At 48.4% G+C, this 22978-nt stretch overlaps 18 non-coding genes across 18 annotated transcripts; all 18 read right to left on the reverse strand.

The window, feature by feature from the left end:
- Nucleotides 1–364: 364 nt before the first annotated feature.
- On the reverse strand, nucleotides 365–483 carry LOC135647244 (5S ribosomal RNA). Its single transcript, XR_010499986.1, has one exon. It is a non-coding gene; the product is annotated as a 5S ribosomal RNA (ribosomal RNA).
- A 548-nt stretch (nucleotides 484–1031) lies between these two features.
- Nucleotides 1032–1150, reverse strand: LOC135646286 (5S ribosomal RNA). Its single transcript, XR_010499043.1, has one exon. It is a non-coding gene; the product is annotated as a 5S ribosomal RNA (ribosomal RNA).
- A 548-nt stretch (nucleotides 1151–1698) lies between these two features.
- LOC135647112 (5S ribosomal RNA) lies at nucleotides 1699–1817 on the reverse strand. Its single transcript, XR_010499855.1, has one exon. It is a non-coding gene; the product is annotated as a 5S ribosomal RNA (ribosomal RNA).
- A 548-nt stretch (nucleotides 1818–2365) lies between these two features.
- LOC135646450 (5S ribosomal RNA) lies at nucleotides 2366–2484 on the reverse strand. The gene has a single exon (XR_010499200.1). It is a non-coding gene; the product is annotated as a 5S ribosomal RNA (ribosomal RNA).
- Nucleotides 2485–3032: 548 nt separating this feature from the next.
- On the reverse strand, nucleotides 3033–3151 carry LOC135646370 (5S ribosomal RNA). Its single transcript, XR_010499123.1, has one exon. It is a non-coding gene; the product is annotated as a 5S ribosomal RNA (ribosomal RNA).
- Nucleotides 3152–3699: 548 nt separating this feature from the next.
- LOC135647403 (5S ribosomal RNA) lies at nucleotides 3700–3818 on the reverse strand. Its single transcript, XR_010500142.1, has one exon. It is a non-coding gene; the product is annotated as a 5S ribosomal RNA (ribosomal RNA).
- Nucleotides 3819–4366: 548 nt separating this feature from the next.
- LOC135647268 (5S ribosomal RNA) lies at nucleotides 4367–4485 on the reverse strand. Its single transcript, XR_010500009.1, has one exon. It is a non-coding gene; the product is annotated as a 5S ribosomal RNA (ribosomal RNA).
- A 548-nt stretch (nucleotides 4486–5033) lies between these two features.
- On the reverse strand, nucleotides 5034–5151 carry LOC135647355 (5S ribosomal RNA). The gene has a single exon (XR_010500094.1). It is a non-coding gene; the product is annotated as a 5S ribosomal RNA (ribosomal RNA).
- Nucleotides 5152–15365: 10214 nt separating this feature from the next.
- LOC135647234 (5S ribosomal RNA) lies at nucleotides 15366–15484 on the reverse strand. The gene has a single exon (XR_010499976.1). It is a non-coding gene; the product is annotated as a 5S ribosomal RNA (ribosomal RNA).
- Nucleotides 15485–16032: 548 nt separating this feature from the next.
- Nucleotides 16033–16151, reverse strand: LOC135647528 (5S ribosomal RNA). The gene has a single exon (XR_010500265.1). It is a non-coding gene; the product is annotated as a 5S ribosomal RNA (ribosomal RNA).
- Nucleotides 16152–16694: 543 nt separating this feature from the next.
- Nucleotides 16695–16813, reverse strand: LOC135647479 (5S ribosomal RNA). The gene has a single exon (XR_010500216.1). It is a non-coding gene; the product is annotated as a 5S ribosomal RNA (ribosomal RNA).
- Nucleotides 16814–17361: 548 nt separating this feature from the next.
- Nucleotides 17362–17480, reverse strand: LOC135647019 (5S ribosomal RNA). Its single transcript, XR_010499765.1, has one exon. It is a non-coding gene; the product is annotated as a 5S ribosomal RNA (ribosomal RNA).
- A 548-nt stretch (nucleotides 17481–18028) lies between these two features.
- LOC135647514 (5S ribosomal RNA) lies at nucleotides 18029–18147 on the reverse strand. The gene has a single exon (XR_010500251.1). It is a non-coding gene; the product is annotated as a 5S ribosomal RNA (ribosomal RNA).
- A 548-nt stretch (nucleotides 18148–18695) lies between these two features.
- LOC135647181 (5S ribosomal RNA) lies at nucleotides 18696–18814 on the reverse strand. Its single transcript, XR_010499922.1, has one exon. It is a non-coding gene; the product is annotated as a 5S ribosomal RNA (ribosomal RNA).
- A 548-nt stretch (nucleotides 18815–19362) lies between these two features.
- Nucleotides 19363–19481, reverse strand: LOC135648080 (5S ribosomal RNA). Its single transcript, XR_010500771.1, has one exon. It is a non-coding gene; the product is annotated as a 5S ribosomal RNA (ribosomal RNA).
- A 547-nt stretch (nucleotides 19482–20028) lies between these two features.
- Nucleotides 20029–20147, reverse strand: LOC135646474 (5S ribosomal RNA). Its single transcript, XR_010499223.1, has one exon. It is a non-coding gene; the product is annotated as a 5S ribosomal RNA (ribosomal RNA).
- A 341-nt stretch (nucleotides 20148–20488) lies between these two features.
- LOC135646342 (5S ribosomal RNA) lies at nucleotides 20489–20607 on the reverse strand. Its single transcript, XR_010499096.1, has one exon. It is a non-coding gene; the product is annotated as a 5S ribosomal RNA (ribosomal RNA).
- A 548-nt stretch (nucleotides 20608–21155) lies between these two features.
- Nucleotides 21156–21274, reverse strand: LOC135647318 (5S ribosomal RNA). Its single transcript, XR_010500059.1, has one exon. It is a non-coding gene; the product is annotated as a 5S ribosomal RNA (ribosomal RNA).
- Nucleotides 21275–22978: the final 1704 nt, after the last annotated feature.

The following is a 22978-nucleotide window of genomic DNA, read 5'->3' on the forward strand; positions in this document are numbered from 1 at the left end:
CTCGAACGAACTCGGAATCGCTATTGCGGCCCCATTCCGGAAAGCTCTCTCCGAGCCCCACGAGACTGACTGCGTAGCGGTCACGGCAAATTCCGAGGCCCAAAACCATCGCCTCGGAGGTCGACGGGAGAGGTTTTCGCCGCTCGGGGCACAAAAAGGAGTGCAACACGAGGACTTCCCAGGGGGTCACCCATCCTAGAACCATATCTGATCATTGCATGTTTACGAAGAAATTTTTAGATGATGATTTCATTATTCTCCTGCTATACGTTAATGATATATTTATTGTTGGCCATAATGCTGGAAGAATCGAAAAGCGTAAAGGAGAGTTAAGCAAGTCTTTTGGCCGCTCGGGGCGCAAAAAGGAGTGCAACACGAGGACTTCCCAAGGGGTCACCCATCCTAGTACTACTCTCGCCCAAGCACGCTTAACTTCAGAGTTCTGATGGGATCCGTTGCTTTAGTGCTGGTATGATCGCACTCGTTTTGTTTGCCTCCTCCCGCCCCTTTGTGCACATCGCGGACGGCGTATCGACGACCGGAGCCCATTGCGCGTCCCGAAACCTCTCGAACAATCTCGGAATCGCCATCGTCGGATCTCTCCGATGCCCACGATGCCGACCGCGTACCGGACACGGCAAGCGCGCGCCGAAACCATCCGGACTTTCTCGAACGAACTCGGAATCGCTATTGCGGCCCCATTCCGGAAAGCTCTCTCCGAGCCCCACGAGACTGACTGCGTAGCGGTCACGGCAAATTCCGAGGCCCAAAACCATCGCCTCGGAGGTCGACGGGAGAGGTTTTGGCCGCTCGGAACGCAAAAAGGAGTGCAACACGAGGACTTCCCAGGGGGTCACCCATCCTAGAACCATATCTGATCATCGCATGTTTACGAAGAAATTTTTAGATGATGATTTCATTATTCTCCTGCTATACGTTAACGATATATTTATTGTTGGCCATAATGCTGGTAGAATCGAAAAGCGTAAAGGAGAGTTAAGCAAGTCTTTTGGCCGCTCGGGGCGCAAAAAGGAGTGCAACACGAGGACTTCCCAGGGGGTCACCCATCCTAGTACTACTCTCGCCCAAGCACTCTTAACTTCGGAGTTCTGATGGGATCCGATGCTTTAGTGCTGGTATGATCGCACTCGTTTTGTTTGCGTCCTCCCTCCCATTTGTGCACGTCGCGGACGGCGTATCGACGATCGGAGCCCATTGCGCGCCCCGAAACCTCTCGAACGATCTCGGAATCGCCATCGTCGGATCTCTCCGATGCCCACGAGGCCGACCGCGTACCGGACACGGCAAGCGCGCGCCGAAACCATCCGGACTTTCTCGAACGAACTCGGAATCGCTATTGCGGCCCCATTCCGGAAAGCTCTCTACGAGCCCCACGAGACTGACTGCGTAGCGGTCACGGCAAATTCCGAGGCCCAAAACCATCGCCTAGGAGGTCGACGGGAGAGGTTTTGGCCGCTCAGGGCGCAAAAAGGAGTGCAACACGAGGACTTCCCAGGGGGTCACCCATCCTAGAACCATATCTGATCATTGCATGTTTACGAAGAAATTTTTAGATGATGATTTCATTATTCTCCTGCTATACGTTAACGATATATTTATTGTTGGCCATAATGCTGGAAGAATCGAAAAGCGTAAAGGAGAGTTAAGCAAGTCTTTTGGCCGCTCGGGGCGCAAAAAGGAGTGCAACACGAGGACTTCCCAGGGGGTCACCAATCCTAGTACTACTCTCGCCCAAGCACGCTTAACTTCGGAGTTCTGATGGGATCCGGTGCTTTAGTGCTGGTATGATCGCACTCGTTTTGTTTGCGTCCTCCCTCCCCTTTGTGCACGTCGCGGACGGCGTATCGACGACCGGAGCCCATTGCGCGCCCCGAAACCTCTCGAACGATCTCGGAATCGCCATCGTCGGATCTCTCCGATGCCCACTAGGCCGACCGCGTACCGGACACGGCAAGCGCGCGCCGAAACCATCCGGACTTTCTCGAACGAACTCGGAATCGCTATTGCGGCCCCATTCCGGAAAGCTCTCTCCGAGCCCCACGAGACTGACTGCATAGCAGTCATGGCAAACTCCGAGGCCCAACTCCCTCGCCTCGGAGGTCGACGGGAGAGGTTTTGGCCGCTCGGGGCGCAAAAAGGAGTGCAACACGAGGACTTCCCAGGGGGTCACCCATCCTAGAACCATATCTGATCATTGCATGTTTACGAAGAAATTTTTAGATGATGATTTCATTATTCTCCTGCTATACGTTAACGATATATTTATTGTTGGCTATAATGCTGGAAGAATCGAAAAGCGTAAAGGAGAGTTAAGCAAGTCTTTTGGCCGCTCGGGGCGCAAAAAGGAGGGCAACACGAGGACTTCCCAGGGGGTCACCCATCCTAGTACTACTCTCGCCCAAGCACCCTTAACTTCGGAGTTCTGATGGGATCCGGTGCTTTAGTGCTGGTATGATCGCACTCGTTTTGTTTGCGTCCTCCCTCCCCTTTGTGCATGTCGCGGACGGCGTATCGACGACCGGAGCCCATTGCGCGCCCCGAAACCTCTCGAACGATCTCGGAATCGCCATCGTCGGATTTCTCCGATGCCCACGAGGCCGACCGCGTACCGGACACGGCAAGCGCGCGCCGAAACCATCCGGACTTTCTCGAACGAACTCGGAATCGCTATTGCGGCCCCATTCCGGAAAGCTCTCTCCGAGCCCCACGAGACTGACTGCATCGCGGTCACGGCAAATTCCGTGGCCCAAAACCATTGCCTCGGAGGTCGACGGGAGAGGTTTTGGCCGCTCGGGGCGCAAAAAGGAGTGCAACACGAGGTCTTCCCAGGGGGTCACCCATCCTAGAACCATATCTGATCATTGCATGTTTACGAAGAAATTTTTAGATGATGATTTCATTATTCTCCTGCTATACGTTAACGATATATTTATTGTTGGCCGTAATGCTGGAAGAATCGAAAAGCGTAAAGGAGAGTTAAGCAAGTCTTTATGCCGCTCGGGGTGCAAAAAGGAGTGCAACACAAGGACTTCCCAGGGGGTCACCCATCCTAGTACTACTCTCGCCCAAGCACACTTAACTTCGGAGTTCTGATGGGATCCGGTGCTTTAGTGCTGGTATGATCGCACTCAGTTTGTTTGCGTCCTCCCTCCCCTTTGTGCACGTCGCGGACGGCATATCGACGACCGGAGCCCATTGCGCGCCCCGAAACCTCTCGAACGATCTCGGAATCGCCATCGTCGGATCTCTCCGATGCCCACGAGGCCGACCGCGTACCGGACACGGCAAGCGCGCGCCGAAACCATCCGGACTTTCTCGAACGAACTCGGAATCGCTATTGCGGCCCCATTCCGGAAAGCTCTCTCCGAGCCCCACGAGGCTGACTGCGTAGCAGTCATGGCAAATTCTGAGGCCCAAAACCATCGCCTCAGAGTTCGACGGGAGAGATTTTGGCCGCTCGGGGCGCAAAAAGGAGTGCCACACGAGGACTTCCCAGGGGGTCACCCATCCTAGAACCATATCTGATCATTGCATGTTTACGAAGAAATTTTTAGATGATGATTTCATTATTCTCCTACTATACGTTAACGATATATTTATTGTCGGCCATAATGCTGGAAGAATCGAAAAGCGTAAGGGAGAGTTAAGCAAGTCTTTTGGCCGCTCGGGGCGCAAAAAGGAGTGCAACACGAGGACTTCCCAGGGGGTCACCCATCCTAGTACTACTCTCACCCAAGCACGCTTAACTTCGGAGTTCTGATGGGATCTGGTGCTTTAGTGCTGGTATGATCGCAGTCGTTTTGTTTGCGTCCTCCCTCCCCTTTGTGCACGACGCGGACGGCGTATCGACGACCGGAGCCCATTGCGCGCCCCGAAACCTCTCGAACAATCTCGGAATCGCCATCGTCGGATCTCTCCGATGCCCACGAGGCCGACCGCATACCGGACACGGCAAGCGCGCGCCGAAACCATCCAGACTTTCTCGAACGAACTCGGAATCGCTATTGCGGCCCCATTCCGGAAAGCTCTCTCCGAGCCCCACGAGACTGACTGCGTAGCGGTCACGGCAAATTCCGAGGCCCAAAACCATCGCCTCGGAGGTCGACGGGAGAGGTTTTCGCCACTCGGGGCACAAAAAGGAGTGCAACACGAGGACTTCCCATGGGGTCACCCATCCTAGAACCATATCTGATCATTGCATGTTTACGAAGAAATTTTTAGATGATGATTTCATTATTCTCCTGCTATACGTTAATGATATATTTATTGTTGGCCATAATGCTGGAAGAATCGAAAAGCGTAAAGGAGAGTTAAGCAAGTCTTTTGGCCGCTCGGGGCGCAAAAAGGAGTGCAACACGAGGACTTCCCAAGGGGTCACCCATCCTAGTACTACTCTCGCCCAAGCACGCTTAACTTCAGAGTTCTGATGGGATCCGTTGTTTTAGTGCTGGTATGATCGCACTCGTTTTGTTTGCCTCCTCCCGCCCCTTTGTGCACATCGCGGACGGCGTATCGACGACCGGAGCCCATTGCGCGTCCCGAAACCTCTCGAACAATCTCGGAATCGCCATCGTCGGATCTCTCCGATGCCCACGATGCCGACCGCGTACCGGACACGGCAAGCGCGCGCCGAAACCATCCGGACTTTCTCGAACGAACTCGGAATCGCTATTGCGGCCCCATTCCGGAAAGCTCTCTCCGAGCCCCACGAGACTGACTGCGTAGCGGTCACGGCAAATTCCGAGGCCCAAAACCATCGCCTCGGAGGTCGACGGGAGAGGTTTTGGCCGCTCGGGGCGCAAAAAGGAGTGCAACACGAGGACTTCCCAGGGGGTCACCCATCCTAGAACCATATCTGATCATTGCATATTTACGAAGAAATTTTTAGATGCTGATTTCATTATTCTCCTGCTATACGTTAACGATATATTTATTGTTGGCCGTAATGCTGGAAGAATCGAAAAGCGTAAAGGAGAGTTAAGCAAGTCTTTTGGCCGCTCGGGGCGCAAAAAGGAGTGCAACACGAGGACTTCCCAGGGGTCACCCATCCTAGTACTATTCTCGCCCAAGCACGCTTAACTTCGGAGTTCTGATGGGATCCGGTGCTTTAGTGCTGATATGATCGCACTCATTTTGTTTGCGTCCTCCCTCCCCTTTGTGCACGTCGCGGACGGCGTATCGACGACCGGAGCCCATTGCGCGCCCCGAAACATTTCGAACGATCTCGGAATCGCCATCGTCGGATCTCTCCGATGCCCACGAGGCCGACCGCGTACCGGACACGGCAAGCGCGCGCCGAAACCATCCGGACTTTCTCGAACGAACTCGGAATCGCTATTGCGGCCCCATTCCAGAAAGCTCTCTCCGAGCCCCACGAGACTGACTGCGTAGCGGTCACGGCAAATTCCGAGGCCCAAAACCATCGCCTCGGAGGTCGACGGGAGAGGTTTTGGCCGCTCGGGGCGCAAAAAGGAGTGCAACACGAGGACTTCCCAGGGGGTCACCCATCCTAGAACCATATCTGATCATTGCATGTTTACGAAGAAATTTTTAGATGATGATTTCATTATTCTCCTGCTATACGTTAACGATATATTTATTGTTGACCGTAATGCTGGAAGAATCGAAAAGCGTAAAGGAGAGTTGTTAGGATCGAGAGCACTAAGAGGGGGGGGGGGTGAATTAGTGCAGCGGATATTTTTCAGCGATTAAAAAGCGAAGGCTGCGTTCGTTCGACAAAGACTATTTTGATGCAAAAACCGATTCTAAGATTACTTATGATTAAGTGCAGTTTACGTTGAAGCGCAGTTAGCGTCTAAACGCAGTTAGCGTCTAAATGCAGATTGCGTCTAAACTCAGATTGCGTCTAAGCGCAGTTTGCGTCTTAGCGTAGATTGCGTCTAAGTGCAGATTGCGTCTAAACGCAGATTGCGTCTAAGCGCAGATTGCGTCTAAACGCAGATTGCGTCTAAGCGCGGATTGAGCAGAAGTATAAAGACAATGTGCTGCTGTTGTACAGCTCAAAAGGTAATCTGCAAAAAAACAGATTTACGTCTAAACGCAGATTTGCGTCTAAACGCAGATTTACGTCTAAACGCAGATTTACGTCTTAAACGCAGATTAGACGTAGATTTACGTCTGAACTTTGAAACTCGTTTGTATATTCGCAGAGGGCAATATGCAGTTGAAATCAAGACGTAAACGTAAACTGAAATCTGACGATTGTGCGAGGAAAGCCGATTTACATCTAAATGCAGTTTTACGTCTAAATGTTGAAACTCGTTCGTAAAATTGCAGAAGACAGTTTGCAGTTATAAATAGAATCAAACTGTAAGTGTAAACTGCAAAGAAACTCGTTCGCAAAAGCACAGAGAACAGTTCTGCAGAATCAAAACGTAAACGTAAACTGTAATGTACTAAAACACGACTTTACGTCTGAATGCAGATTCGGAAGAACAGCACTTAGAACTTGTTCGTGAAAGCGCAGAGAGCAGTAGTAGTGGAGGAGGTTTGCAGTAAAGATAAAGTGCTCAAAAATAAACGCAAACCAGAGATTTAGAGTGGTTCGGTCAGTCCTGACCTACTCCACTTTTGGCTTCCTCCACCGACGAGGTTGCCGACGTCAACTAGGGGCCTTCCTTTAATGGGTGAAGGCCAAACTGCCCTTTTACAGTTTCTCTCCTTTTGACAGGCTCAGGAGACAACCTTTACAGACCTTTCTCTCCTCACTTTACAACTGAAAACTTGAAGAACAGAAGGAGGAGACTTAAAGGCTTTATAACACTTTTGAGCTCTTAGAATCACAGAAAAGATCAAGATTTCGGTGTAGGTCTGTATCTTTTCAGTGCTGAATGGGTGGGGAATTTATAGGCCCCAACCCAATTCAAATTTGGAGCTCAAAACGATCAAATCCCGGAATTCCGGGATCAGGCGGTTGCACCTCTTGACTGGAGAGGTTGCACCGCCTGGCAGAGCTCGAAGACTGAGCTCAGGCGGTGCCACCTCTCTGCCAGGGAGGTTGCACCGCCCAGTCTTGCTCGAAGACTGAGCTCAGGCGGTGCCACCTCTCTGCCAGGGAGGTTGCACCGCCCAGTCTAGCTCGAAGACTGAGCTCAGGCGGTGCCACCTCCCGGCTGGGGAGGTTGCACCGCCCAGTCTCGCTGGAAGACACAGCCCAGGCGGTGCCACCTCCTGGCCTGGGCGGTTGCACCTCCTGGTGCAATCAGGGTCCGAATGGTTCATTCCATTCGGCCCAATTTCAGTCCTTCAGGGGCCCAATTGCCCCAAGATTAAGCTAATGGGACCACCTCCCATTTTCCAACTTAATCAGCGTGCTAACTATGATTAAATCAAAGACAATTTCTGCAGCTTTGCTTCGGTGCGTCAATCGCTTCTTCCGGCGAGTTTCCGGCGAACTTCCGTCGATCATCCGATGAACCCTCGGTGATGCTCCTGCGGACTTCCGGCAAACTCCTGGACTTTGCGACGATCCACTTGGCAAGTTCCGACGAGCTTCGCTTGGCAAGCTTCTGGACTTCTCGGATCTGTTCTCGCAGAACCTCCGACGACCGTCCGAACTTCCGTCGAACTCTCGAACTCCCAACGTGATCATGAACTTGACTCCGGCGCAACTCCTGCTGCTTGTCTAACTTTCATCGTAGTTAATCCTGCACACTTATCTCAACACATAGATTAGACAACAAATGACAATTGACTTCATCATCAAAATCCGAGATTCAACAATCTCCCCCTTTTTGATGATGACAATCAATTGATAATGGAGTTATCCTTAACTCCCCCTGTCTATATGCCATAGTTGAGATAAGTCAACCTTGAATTCAAGACCTAAGAATTCAAATGACGTATTGATAAGTTAGATCAGTTAAACTTATCAATACTCCCATCATGATACTCATCATGATGTATCTCTTCAAAGATGATGTCAGGGCTTGACATTCATCATCAAGTTTGTATGATTGTGTTTGTAACCATTCATCATGTAGTATGAACATTATCATATAAAGCTGTGAAGCACTATTACATGATGCATACATTTGAAATATACTATCAAGTTTTTGCATTTTCTTCACATGATAACATATCAACTCAAGGCATAATGCAAACTTTAGCACATGTTCTTGTATCTCTTGGTGATGCAAGGATGGCATAATCATAGCAGTGTTTATAGCATCACTATAGTATGGCAGTGTTTATCAATTCATATATATATCTCCCCCTTTGTCATCAACAAAAAGCATAATAATCATGATACCAGGAAATTAATCAAAGCAAGCTTATAGAGGAATTTCACATAGATTGCTCTGATACCAGATTTTGCAGGATGGAATACATACACATGAATCACTTCATCAAATCTATTTCAGATACTTATTTTTCATGAAAGTGTACGAAAAAATCTGGTTTATAGCATTCGAAAAATAAGATGCATTCGGAGAAGATTTTGTTGCATATAATCATAGAGACATGGCAATCAAGTGATTTGATCATACAATATAGTCCGAAAAATAATTTTAACAAATTTAAGTATTCGGACATATCAACATTCCTAATTCTCTTCTAATGAAGTCAAATTGTTCTTCACTTAGAGGTTTTGTAAAAATGTCAGCTAGTTGATGTTTAGTATCAATGAACTCTATGGTTACGTCATGATTGGTGACATGATCTCGTATAAAGTGATGTCTGATATCAATATGTTTTGTTCTTGAGTGTTGTATAGGATTCTTGGTTAAGCATATTGCACTTGTGTTATCACATTTAATTGGAATATTTTTTAGATGAACTTTATAATCTTCTAAGGTATTTTTCATCCATACAACTTGTGCACAGCATGCACTTGCTGCAATATATTCAGCTTCGGTTGTTGATAGTGCAACCGAGTTTTGTTTCTTTGATGACCAGGAAACAAGGGCATGTCCTAAAAATTGACATGATCCTGATGTGCTTTTTCTATCTAATCTACAGCCAGCAAAGTCAGCATCAGCATAAGCAATTAACTCAAAATTCTCTGATTTTGGGTACCATAATCCTAGATTTGTGGTACCATTAAGATATCTAAATATTCTTTTAACTGCTTTGAGATGAGATATCTTAGGGTTTGATTGAAATCTAGCACAAAGTCCTACACTGAACATGATGTCTGGTCTGGTTGCAGTGAGGTAAAGTAAACTTCCTATCATACCCCTATAAGTTTTTTGATCAAAGCTTTCTCCACTTTCATCAGTTTCTAACTTAGTGGAGGTGCTCATAGGAGTGTTACTAGCCTTTGAGTTGTTCATATTAAACCTTTTTAATAAATTCATGGCATATTTAGTTTGACTAATAAAGATGCCATTGCTTAGTTGTTTGATTTGTAAACCTAAGAAGAATGTTAATTCTCCCATTAAGCTCATTTCGAATTCAAGACTCATAGTTTTAGCAAAAGATTCACACAGAGATTCATTTGTAGAGCCAAAGATGATATCATCAACATAAATCTGAACAATGAGAAAATTATTTTCAAAATTCTTGATAAACAATGTAGTATCAACCTTGCCTTTTATGAAATTATTTTTAATGAGAAAAGAACTAAGTCTCTCATACCAAGCCCTTGGGGCTTGTTTTAAACCATAGAGAGCTTTAGTTAATCTAAACACATGATTAGGGAGGCTATTATTTTCAAATCCAGGAGGTTGTTCAACATAAACTTCTTCAGAAATAAAACCATTTAGAAAAGCGCTTTTAACATCCATTTGAAATAACTTAAAAATTATTACAACTCGCGTAGGCAAGGAGCATCCTTATGGCTTCCAATCGAGCCACAGGTGCGAAGGTTTCTTCGTAATCGATACCTTCTTCTTGGTTGAAACCTTTGGCCACTAATCTAGCCTTGTTTCTAACCACGATACCATTTTCATCTTGCTTGTTTCTAAAGACCCATTTAGTACCAATAACTAAATGGTCATTTGGCCTAGGAACAAGCGTCCACACCTCATTTCTCTCAAATTGATTCAATTCATCTTGCATTGCGATAATCCATGAATCATCTTTCATGGCTTCATCAACACATTTGGGTTCAATTTGGGAGAGAAAGGCGGCGTTGGCACAAAATTTTTTAAAAGAAGATCGTGTTTGAACCCCCTTTGATGTGTCTCCTAATATTAGCTCCTTAGGATGAGCATCTACATACTTTCAATCCTTGGGTAAGGATGTTTCGGAAGTGGATGCATCCAAGTTGCTAGTTGGAGAAGGGGTTTCATTTAAATTTAAGGAATCAAAATTAACATCATCATCAAGATCATTTTTCTTAGTTTCGGAAATCTCATTAAAAACAACATGAATGGATTCTTCAATAATTAAAGTTCTTTTATTGAAGATACGAAAAGCTTTAGAAACCGAAGAATAACCAAGAAAGATTCCTTCATCGGATTTAGCATCAAATTTTCCTAAGTTTTCCTTTTCATTTAAGATAAAACACTTACACCCAAAGACTTTAAAATATGAAACATTGGGTTTTTTGTTATTCCATAACTCATAAGGAGTTTTGGTGAGTAAGGGTCTTACTAGTACTCTATTTAAAATATAACATGCAGTGTTTATGGCTTCGGCCCAAAAATATTTGGGTAGGCTATGTTCATTCAACATGGTTCTTGCCATTTCTTGTAAATTTTGATTTTTTCTTTCTACAACCCCATTTTGTTGAGGATTTCTTGGAGTAGAGAAATTATGGTTGTATCCATTGAGTTCACAGAATTCTTGGAAGTCATGGTTTTGAAATTCTCCACCATGATCACTTCTAATTGACGAAATCATAGAACCCTTCTCATTTTGAACAAGTTTACAAAACTTGGTAAAGCATTTAAAGCATTCATTTTTCTGTCTTAAGAAGTAGGTCCATGTATATCTGCTATAGTCATCAACAATGACAAAGGCGTATTTGCTACCTCCTAGACTCGATGTGGAGATTGGTCCGAACAAGTCCATATGGATTAATTGTAAGGGCCTAGAGGTGCTTATTTGATTTTTAGATTTGAAGCTGCTCTTAATTTGTTTACCTAATTGGCAAGCATCACATACATTATCCTTGATGAACTTGATATGAGGAATTCCTCTTACAAGTTCTTTGGATGATATTTGAGTGATCAGTTTCATGCTAGCATGACCTAATCTTCTATGCCATATCCAAGCATCCTCATTTAAGGCAGAAAAACACATTTCATTACACAAATCATTGATGTCAATAGTGTATACGTTATTTTGTTTCAATGCAATCATAGATATATTTTTGTGTGGTTTTTCAATGATGCAAGCATTAGATTCAAATCTTATAATATATCCTTTATCACATAATTGACTAATGCTCAAGAGGTTATGTTTTAAACCATCAACTAGCAAAACATCTTCAATAGAGAAGTTGGATTTGTTACCTATGGTTCCTTTGCCAATGATTTTACCCTTGTTGTTGTCTCCGAAGGTGACATATCCTTCGTCTATGCTAGTGAGCTTAGAGAATTGAGATGGATCTCCGGTCATATGCCTTGAGCATCCACTATCAAGGTACCATCTCTTGCTCCTAGCTTGCGATGGTTTAGTTTTCTACAAGAAAGGATGATGTTTAGGTACCCATTTGCTTTTGGGTGCCTCATAAATAGATCTACATTTTCTATCATGTTGCATCGAGTTTATCATGGTTCCTTTAGGAACCCAAATCAGTTTGTTTGGACTTATTTTCTTGAATGGACAACAATGTGTCCTATGTCCAGATTTGCAACAAAAGTTGCACTTGGTTTGGTGTTGAACATGTAAGATGGAGCCTTTTATAAAAGTCGTTGGATTTTGGTGAGGACTTCTCACAAATCCAATTCCGCTCCTTTTTGGAACGTGACCCTTGTTTGCAAGGATCATGTTCAACGACTTGCTACCAACCTCAAATTTCTTCAAGGTATCCTTGAGTAGCAGGTTTTCTTTTTGTAAAGTTTCTAAATCATGACATTTGATACATGAATTTAAACTATCATGATGTTCGACTTTTAACTTATCAAACTCACAAGTAAGACTATCATGCACCTTTTTCAGCAATTTATATTTTCTACTTATACTCTTGCACTCGTCAAATAAGTCATTGAAAGCATTTAATAATTCATCGAAAGATAAATCAGCATTTAATGAATCCGTTACCTCCTCTCCGATAGCCATTAAGGCGTAATGAGCAACTTGCTCGGTGTTGGACTCCTCTTCCTCAGATGCGCTTGAATCATCCCATGTTGCTTGGAGCGCCTTCTTCTTTGTTGTTCTTTTCTTGACTTGGGGACAGTCACTCTTGTAGTGTCCCGGCTTTTTGCATTCATAGCAGATTACTTGGTCCTTTTTGGGTTCAAGTTTATTTTTTGCATCATTCTTAAACTTGTTTCTTTTAAAGAACTTTTTAAACTTTCTTGTTAGGAGTGCCAAGTCATCATCACAGTCCTCATCACTTGAGTTTTCTCTCAAGTGGCATTCTGAAGTTTTGAGTGCCATATCCTTCCTGTTCTTTGAAAGGATGTCTTCTTGCTCTTCATGAGCTTTACAAGTCATTTCGTAGGTCATTAATGACCCGATTAGTTCTTCAAGAGGGAAATTTCGCAGATCTTTTGCCTCTTGAATAGCGGTGACTTTAGGATCCCAACTCTTAGGAAGGGATCTTAGTATCTTATTAACAAGCTCAAAATCCGAAAAGCTCTTTCCGAGTCCTTTTAGACCGTTGACGACATCCGTGAAACGGGAAAACATGTCGCCAATGGTTTCACTCGGTTTCATCCGAAAAAGTTCGAAGGAGTGTAACAGCAAATTGATTTTTGACTCTTTTACTCTACTTGTGCCCTCATGGGTCACTTCGAGTGTGTGCCAAATATCGAATGTAGTTTCACAAGTTGAAACACGGTTAAACTCGTTTTTATCAAGTGCACAAAATAAGGCATTCATAGCCTTTGCATTTAGAGCGAAAGCCTTCTTCTCCAAATCATTCCAATCGATCATTGGAAGAGAAGACTTTGAAAAACCGTTTTCGACAAGATTCCACAGTTCAAAATCCATAGAAATAAGAAAGATCCTCATTCGGGTCTTCCAGTAGGTGTAGTCCATCCCATTAAACATGGGTGGACGTGTAATAGAATGGCCCTCTTGGTTTCCGGCGTAAGCCATCTCTCTTGGGTTTTAATCCTTTTGAGAGTTAACCGGGCTCTGATACCAATTGTTAGGATCGAGAGCACTAAGAGGGGGGGGGGTGAATTAGTGCAGCGGATATTTTTCAGCGATTAAAAAGCGAAGGCTGCGTTCGTTCGACAAAGACTATTTTGATGCAAAAACCGATTCTAAGATTACTTATGATTAAGTGCAGTTTACGTTTAAGCGCAGTTAGCGTCTAAACGCAGTTAGCGTCTAAATGCAGATTGCGTCTAAACTCAGATTGCGTCTAAGCGCAGTTTGCGTCTTAGCGCAGATTGCGTCTAAGTGCAGATTGCGTCTAAACGCAGATTGCGTCTAAGCGCAGATTGCGTCTAAACGCAGATTGCGTCTAAGCGCGGATTGAGCAGAAGTATAAAGACAATGTGCTGCTGTTGTACAGCTCAAAAGGTAATATGCAAAAAAACAGATTTACGTCTAAACGCAGATTTGCGTCTAAACGCAGATTTACGTCTTAAACGCAGATTAGACGCAGATTTACGTCTGAACTTTGAAACTCGTTTGTATATTCGCAGAGGGCAATATGCAGTTGAAATCAAGAGGTAAACGTAAACTGAAATCTGACGATTGTGCGAGGAAAGCCGATTTACATCTAAATGCAGTTTTACGTCTAAATGTTGAAACTCGTTCGTAAAATTGCAGAAGACAGTTTGCAGTTATAAATAGAATCAAACTGTAAGTGTAAACTGCAAAGAAACTCGTTCGCAAAAGCACAGAGAACAGTTCTGCAGAATCAAAACGTAAACGTAAACTGTAATGTACTAAAACACGACTTTACGTCTGAATGCAGATTCGGAAGAACAGCACTTAGAACTTGTTCGTGAAAGCGCAGAGAGCAGTAGTAGTGGAGGAGGTTTGCAGTAAAGATAAAGTGCTCAAAAATAAACGCAAACCAGAGATTTAGAGTGGTTCGGTCAGTCCTGACCTACTCCACTTTTGGCTTCCTCCACCGACGAGGTTGCCGACGTCAACTAGGGGCCTTCCTTCAATGGGTGAAGGCCAAACTGCCCTTTTACAGTTTCTCTCCTTTTGACAGGCTCAGGAGACAACCTTTACAGACCTTTCTCTCCTCACTTTACAACTGAAAACTTGAAGAACAGAAGGAGGAGACTTAAAGGCTTTACAACACTTTTGAGCTCTTAGAATCACAGAAAAGATCAAGATTTCGGTGTAGGTCTGTATCTTTTCAGTGCTGAATGGGTGGGGAATTTATAGGCCCCAACCCAATTCAAATTTGGAGCTCAAAACGATCAAATCCCGGAATTCCGGGATCAGGCGGTTGCACCTCTTGACTGGAGAGGTTGCACCGCCTGGCAGAGCTCGAAGACCGAGCTCAGGCGGTGCCACCTCTCTGCCAGGGAGGTTGCACCGCCCAGTCTTGCTCGAAGACTGAGCTCAGGCGGTGCCACCTCTCTGCCAGGGAGGTTGCACCGCCCAGTCTAGCTCGAAGACTGAGCTCAGGCGGTGCCACCTCCCGGCTGGGGAGGTTGCACCGCCCAGTCTCGCTGGAAGACACAGCCCAGGCGGTGCCACCTCCTGGCCTGGGCGGTTGCACCTCCTGGTGCAATCAGGGTCCGAATGGTTCATTCCATTCGGCCCAATTTCAGTCCTTCAGGGGCCCAATTGCCCCAAGATTAAGCCAATGGGATCACCTCCCATTTTCCAACTTAATCAGCGTGCTAACTATGATTAAATCAAAGACAATTTCTGCAGCTTTGCTTCGGTGCGTCAATCGCTTCTTCCGGCGAGTTTCCGGCGAACTTCCGTCGATCATCCGATGAACCCTCGGTGATGCTCCTGCGGACTTCCGGCAAACTCCTGGACTTTGCGACGATCCACTTGGCAAGTTCCGACGAGCTTCGCTTGGCAAGCTTCTAGATTTCTTGGATCTGTTCTCGCAGAACCTCCGACGACCGTCCGAACTTCCGTCGAACTCTCGAACTCCCAACGTGATCATGAACTTGACTCCGGCGCAACTCCTGTTGCTTGTCTAACTTTCATCGTAGTTAATCCTGCACACTTATCTCAACACATAGATTAGACAACAAATGACAATTGACTTCATCATCAAAATCCGAGATTCAACAAGAGTTAAGCAAGTCTTTTGGCCGCTCGGGGCGCAAAAAGGAGTGCAACACGAGGACTTCCCAGGGGGTCACCCATCCTAGTACTACTCTCGCCCAAGCACGCTAAACTTCGGAGTTCTGATGGGATCCGGTGCTTTAGTGCTAGTATGATCGCACTCATTTTGTTTGCGTCCTCCCTCCCCTTTGTGCACGTCGCGGACGGCGTATCGACGACCGGAGCCCATTGCGCGCCCCGAAACATCTCGAACGATCTCGGAATCGCCATCGTCGGATCTCTCCGATGCCCACGAGGCCGACCGCGTACCGGACACGGCAAGCGCGCGCCGAAACCATCCGGACTTTCTCGAACGAACTCGGAATCGCTATTGCGGCCCCATTCCGGAAAGCTCTCTCCGAGCCCCACGAGACTGACTGCGTAGCGGTCACGGCAAATTCCGAGGCCCAAAACCATCGCCTCGGAGGTTGACGCGAGAGGTTTTGGCCGCTCGGGGCGCAAAAAGGAGTGCAACACGAGGACTTCCAAGGGGGTCACCCATCCTAGAACCATATCTGATCATTGCATGTTTACGTAGAAATTTTTAGATGATGATTTCATTATTCTCCTGCTATACGTTAACGATATATTTATTGTTGGCCATAATGCTGGAAGAATCGAAAAGCGTAAAGGAGAGTTAAGCAAGTCTTTTGTCCGCTCGGGGCGCAAAAAGGAGTGCAACATGAGGACTTCCCAGGGGGTCACCCATCCTAGTACTACTCTCGCACAAGCACGCTTAACTTCGGAGTTCTGATGGGATCCAGTGCTTTAGTGCTGGTATGATCGCACTCGTTTTGTTTGCGTCCTCCCTCCCCTTTGTGCACGTCGCGGACGGCGTATCGACGACCGGAGCCCATTGCGCGCCCCGAAAACTCTCGAACGATCTCGGAATCGCCATCGTCGGATCTCTCCGATGCCCACGAGGCCGACCGCGTACCGGACACGGCAAGCGCGCGCCGAAACCATCCGGACTTTCTCGAACGAACTCGGAATCGCTATTGCGGCCCCATTCCGGAAAGCTCTCTCCGAGCCCCACGAGACTGACAGCGTAGCGGTCACGGCAAATTCCGAGGCCCAAAACCATCGCCTCGGAGGTCGACGGGAGAGGTTTCGGCCGCTCGGGGCGCAAAAAGGAGTGCAACACGAGGACTTCCCAGGGTGTCACCCATCCGCATATCTGATCATTGCATGTTTATGAAGAAATTTTTAGATGATGATTTCATTATTCTCCTGCTATACCTTAACGATATATTTATTGTTGGCCATAATGCTGGAAGAATCGAAAAGCGTAAAGGAGAGTTAAGCAATTCTTTTGGCCGCTCGGGGCGCAAAAAGGAGTGCAACACGAGGACTTCCCAAGGGGTCACCCATCCTAGTACTACTTTCGCCCAAGCACGCTTAACATCGGAGTTCTGATGGGATCCGATGCTTTAGTGCTGGTATGATCGCACTCATTTTGTTCGCGTCCTCCCTCCCCTTTGTGCACGTCGCGGATGGCGTATCGATGACCGGAGCCCATTGCGCACCCCGAAACCTCTCGAACGATCTCGGAATCGCCTTCGTCGGATCTCTCCGATGCCCACGAGGCCGACCGCGTACCGGACACGGCAAGCGCGCGCCGAAACCATCCGGACTTTCTCGAACGAACTCGGAATCGCTATTGCGGCCCCATTCCGGAAAGCTCTCTCCGAGCCCCACGAGACTGACTGCGTAGCGGTCACGGCAAATTCCGATGCCCAAAACCATCGCCTCGGAGGTCGACGGGAGAGGTTTTGGCCGCTCGGGGCACAAAAAGGAGTGCAACACGAGGACTTCCCAGGGGGTCACCCATCCTAGAACCATATCTGATCATTGCATGTTTACGAAGAAATTTTTAGATGATGATTTCATTATTCTCCTGCTATACGTTAAAGATATATTTATTGTTGGCCATAATGCTGGAAGAATCGAAAAGCGTAAAGGAGAGTTAAGCAAGTCTTTTGGCCGCTCGGGGCGCAAAAAAGAGTGCAACACGAGGACTTCCCAAGGGGTCTCCCATCCTAGTACTACTCTCGCCCAAGCACGCTTAACTTCGGAGTTCTGATGTGATCCGGTGCTTTAGTGCTGGTATGATCGCACTCGTTTTGTTTGCGTCCTCCCTCCCCTTTGTGCACGTCGCGGACGGCGTATCGACGACCGGAGCCCATTGCGCGCCCCGAAACCTCTCGAACGATCTCGGAATCGCCATCGTCGGATCTCTCCGATGCCCACGAGGCCGACCGCGTACCGGACACGGCAAGCGCGCGCCGAAACCATCCGGACTATCTCGAACGAACTCGGAATCGCTATTGCGGCCCCATTCCGGAAAGCTCTCTCCGAGCCCCACGAGACTGACGGCGTAGCGGTTACGGCAAATTCCGAGGCCCAAAACCATCGCCTCGGAGGTCGACGGGAGAGGTTTTGGCCGCTCGGGGCTGAAAAAGGAGTGCAACACGAGGACTTCCCAGGGGGTCACCCATCCTAGAACCATATCTGATCATTGCATGTTTACGAAGAAATTTTTAGATGATGATTTCATTATTCTCCTGCTATACGTTAACGATATATTTATTGTTGGCCATAATGCTGGAAGAATCGAAAAGCGTAAAGGAGAGTTAAGCAAGTCTTTTGGCCGCTCGGGGCGCAAAAAGGAGTGCAACACGAGGACTTCCCAGGGGGTCACCCATCCTAGTACTACTCTCGCCCAAGCACGCTTAACTTCGGAGTTTTGATGGGATCCGGAGCTTTAGTGCTGGTATGATCTCACTCGTTTTGTTTGCGTCCTCCCTCCCCTTTGTGCACGTCGCGGACGGCGTATCGACGACCGGAGCCCATTGCGCGCCCCGAAACCTCTCGAACGATCTCGGAATCGCCATCGTCGGATCTCTCCGATGCCCACGAGGCCGACCGCGTACCGGACACGGCAAGCGCGCGCCGAAATCATCCGGACTATCTCGAACGAACTCGGAATCGCTATTGCGGCCCCATTCCGGAAAGCTCTCTCCGAGCCCCACGAGACTGACTGCGTAGCGGTCACGGCAAATTCCGAGGCCCAAAACCATCGCCTCGGAGGTCGACGGGAGAGGTTTTGGCTGCTCGGGGCGCAAAAAGGAGTGCAACACGAGGACTTCCCAGGGGGTCACCCATCCTAGAACCATATCTGATCATTGCATGTTTACGAAGAAATTTTTAGATGATGATTTCATTATTCTCCTGCTATACGTTAACGATATATTTATTGTTGGCCATAATGCTGGAAGAATCGAAAAGCGTAAAGGAGAGTTAAGCAAGTCTTTTGGCCGCTCGGGGCGCAAAAAGGAGTGCAACACGAGGACTTCCCAGGGGGTCACCCATCCTAGTACTACTCTCGCCCAAGCACGCTTAACTTCGGAGTTTTGATGGGATCCGGAGCTTTAGTGCTGGTATGATCGCACTCGTTTTGTTTGCGTCCTCCCTCCCCTTTGTGCACGTCGCGGACGGCGTATCGACGACCGGAGCCCATTGCGCTCCCCGAAACCTCTCGAACGATCTCGGAATCGCCATCGTCGGATCTCTCCGATGCCCACGAGGCCGACCGCGTACCGGACACGGCAAGCGCGCGCCGAAATCATCCGGACTATCTCGAACGAACTCGGAATCGCTATTGCGGCCCCATTCCGGAAAGCTCTCTCCGAGCCCCACGAGACTGACTGCGTAGCGGTCACGGCAAATTCCGAGGCCCAAAACCATCGCCTCGGAGGTCGACGGGAGAGGTTTTGGCCGCTCGGGGCGCAAAAAGGAGTGCAACACGAGGACTTCCCAGGGGGTCACCCATCCTAGAACCATATCTGATCATTGCATGTTTACGAAGAAATTTTTAGATGATGATTTCATTATTCTCCTGCTATACGTTAACGATATATTTATTGTTGGCCATAATGCTGGAAGAATCGAAAAGCGTAAAGGAGAGTTAAGCAAGTCTTTTGGCCGCTCGGGGCGCAAAAAGGAGTGCAACACGAGGACTTCCCAGGGGGTCACCCATCCTAGTACTACTCTCGCCCAAGCACGCTTAACTTCGGAGTTCTGATGGGATCCGGTGCTTTAGTGCTGGTATGATCGCACTCGTTTTGTTTGCGTCCTCCCTCCCCTTTGTGCACGTCGCGGACGGCGTATCGACGACCGGAGCCCATTGCGCGCCCCGAAACCTCTCGAACGATCTCGGAATTGCCACCGTCGGATCCCTCCGATGCCCACGAGGCCGACCGCGTACCGGACACGGCAAGCGCGCGCCGAAACCATCCGGACTTTCTCGAACGAACTCGGAATCGCTATTGCGGCCCCATTCCGGAAAGTCTCTCCGAGCCCCACGAGACTGACGGCGTAGCGGTCACGGCAAATTCCGAGGCCCAAAACCATCGCCTCGGAGGTCGACGGGAGAGGTTTTGGCCGCTCGGGGCGCAAAAAGGAGTGCAACACGAGGACTTCCCAGGGGGTCACCCATCCTAGAACCATATCTGATCATTGCATGTTTACGAAGAAATTTTTAGATGATGATTTCATTATTCTCCTGCTACACGTTAACGATATATTTATTGTTGGCCATAATGCTGGAAGAATCGAAAAGCGTAAAGGAGAGTTAAGCAAGTCATTTGGCCGCTCGGGGCGCAAAAAGGAGTGCAACACGAGTACTTCCCAGGGGGTCACCCATCCTAGTACTACTCTCGCCCAAGCACGCTTAACTTCGGAGTTCTGATGGGATCCGGTGCTTTAGTGCTAGTATGATCGCACTCGTTTTGTTTGCGTCCTCCCTCCCCTTTGTGCACGTCGCGGACGGCGTATCGACGACCGGAGCCCATTGCGCGCCCCGAAACCTCTCGAACGATCTCGGAATCGCCATCGTCGGATCTCTCCGATGCCCACGAGGCCGACCGCGTACCGGACACGGCAAGCGCGCGCCGAAACCATCCGGACTTTCTCGAACGAACTAGGAATCGCTATTGCGGCCCCATTCCGGAAAGCTCTCTTCGAGCCCCACGAGACTGACTGCGTAGCGGTCACGACAAATTCCGAGGCCCAAAACCATCGCCTCGGAGGTCGACGGGAGAGGTTTTGGCCGCTCGGGGCGCAAAAAGGAGTGCAACACGAGGACTTCCCAGGGGGTCACCCATCCTAGTACTACTCTCGCCCAAGCACGCTTATCTTCGGAGTTCTGATGGGATCCGGTGCTTTAGTGCTGGTATGATCGCACTCGTTTTGTTTGCGTCCTCCCTCCCCTTTGTGCACATCGCGGACGGCGTATCGACGACCGGAGCCCATTGCGCGCCCCGAAACCTCTCGAACGATCTTGGAATCGCCATCGTCGGATCTCTCCGATGCCCACGAGGCCGACCGCGTACCGGACACGGCAAGCGCGCGCCGAAGCCATCCGGACTTTCTCGAACGAACTCGGAATCGCTATTGCGGCCCCATTCCGGAAAGCTCTCTCCGAGCCCCACGAGACTGACTGCGTAGCGGTCACGGCAAATTCCGAGGCCCAAAACCATCGCCTCGGAGGTCGATGGGAGAGGTTTTGGCCGCTCGGGGCGCAAAAAGGAATGCAACACGAGGACTTCCCAGGGGGTCACCCATCCTAAAACCATATCTGATCATTGCATGTTTACGAAGAAATTTTTAGATGATGATTTCATTATTCTCCTGCTATACGTTAATGATATATTTATTGTTGGCCATAATGCTGGAAGAATCGAAAAGCGTAAAGGAGAGTTAAGCAAGTCTTTTGGCCGCTCGGGGCGCAAAAAGGAGTGCAACACGAGGACTTCCCAGGGTGTCACCCATCCTAGTACTACTCTCGCCCAAGCACGCTTAACTTCGGAGTTCTGATGGGATCCAGTGCTTTAGTGCTGGTATGATCGCACTCGTTTTGTTTGCGTCCTCCCTCCCCTTTGTGCACGTCGCGGATGGCGTATCGACGACCGGAGCCCATTGCGCACCCCGAAACTGTTGAATCTCGTATTTTGATGATGAAACTCCTTGATATATGTTTATGATTTAATCTGCGTTTTGAGTGACGCAGGGTGCTTCGATCAGGATGAGACAATTAAAGCAGGAACATCATGTTGTGCCGGAGGAACATGTCAAAAGATTGGACGTCGGGCCGGTGGATCGGTCGACGTATCGACAGAAGGCTTCGGGTCGTGGACTCGGGCATCGGGCCAAGAAGAGCGGGTATTGTGCCAAGGATATCGGAGTTGCGGAGTCAACTGGCCGATTGGGCAATAGGCTGCAGGAAAGGACGATGCGCCGAAGAATCGGACGAAGCGTCGAGGGACCAATGACATGCCGGACAACTTGATTAATTGCTTAGGATTAATTGTCTCGATCGAAGTTTTTGTTTTTGTGTGTGCAGGATTAACTACGATGAAAGAAAGACAAGCAGCAGGAGTTGCGCCGGAGTCAAGTTCATGATCACATTGGGAGTTCGAGAGTTCGACGGAAGTTCGGACGGTCGTTGGAGGTTCTGCGAGAACAGATCCGAGAAGTCCAGAAGTTTGCCAAGCGAAGCTCGTCGGAACTTGCCAAGTGGATCGTCGCAAAGTCCAGGAGTTTGCCGGAAGTCCGCAGGAGCATCACCGAGGGTTCATCGGATGATCGACGGAAGTTCGCCGGAAACTCGCCGGAAGGAGCGATTGACGCACCGAAGCAAAGCTGCAGAAGTTGTCTTAGATTTAATCATAGTTAGCACGTTGATTAAGTTGGAAAATGGGAGGTGATCCCATTGGCTTAATCTTGGGGCAATTGGGCCCCTGAAAGACTGAAATTGGGCCGAATGGAATGAACCATTCGGACCCTGATTGCACCAGGAGGTGCAACCGCCCAGGCCAGGAGGTGGCACCGCCTGGGCTAGGCCTTCCAGCGAGACTAGGCGGTGCAACCTCCCCAGCCGGGAGGTGGCACCGCCGGAGCTCAGTCTTCGAGCAAGACTGGGCGGTGCAACCTCCCTGGCAGAGAGGTGGCACCGCCTGAGCTCAGTCTTCGAGCTAGACTGGGCGGTGCAACCTCCCTGACAGAGAGGTGGCACCGCCTGAGCTCAGTCTTCGAGCAAGACTGGGCGGTGCAACCTCCCTGGCAGAGAGGTGGCACCGCCTGAGCTCGGTCTTCGAGCTCTGCCAGGCGGTGCAACCTCTCCAGTCAAGAGGTGCAACCGCCTGATCCCGGAATTCCGGGATTTGATCGTTTTGAGCTCCAAATTTGAATTGGGTTGGGGCCTATAAATACCCCACCCATTCAGCACTGAGAGAGCAAGAACTCAAGCCGAAATCTTGATCTTTTCAGTGGTTCTTAGAGCTCAAAACTGCTAGTTTTCCTCCTCCTTCTGTTCTTCAAGTTTGAGTTGTAAAGAGAGGAGAGAAAACATTTGTAAGGGTTGTCTCCTGAGCCCGTCAAAAGGAGTGAATCTGTAAGAGGGTAGTTGGCCTTCGCCTATTGAAGGAAGGCTCCTAGTTGACGTCGGTGACCTCGCCGGTGGAGGAAGCCAAAAGTGGAGTAGGTCAAGACTGACCGAACCACTCTAAATCTCTGGTTTGCGTTTATTTTGAGCACTTTATCATTACTGCAAACCTCC

The sequence above is a fragment of the Musa acuminata genome, chromosome BXJ3-8 (assembly GCF_036884655.1).
Source record: "Musa acuminata AAA Group cultivar baxijiao chromosome BXJ3-8, Cavendish_Baxijiao_AAA, whole genome shotgun sequence".
Taxonomy (NCBI): Eukaryota; Viridiplantae; Streptophyta; class Magnoliopsida; order Zingiberales; family Musaceae; genus Musa; species Musa acuminata.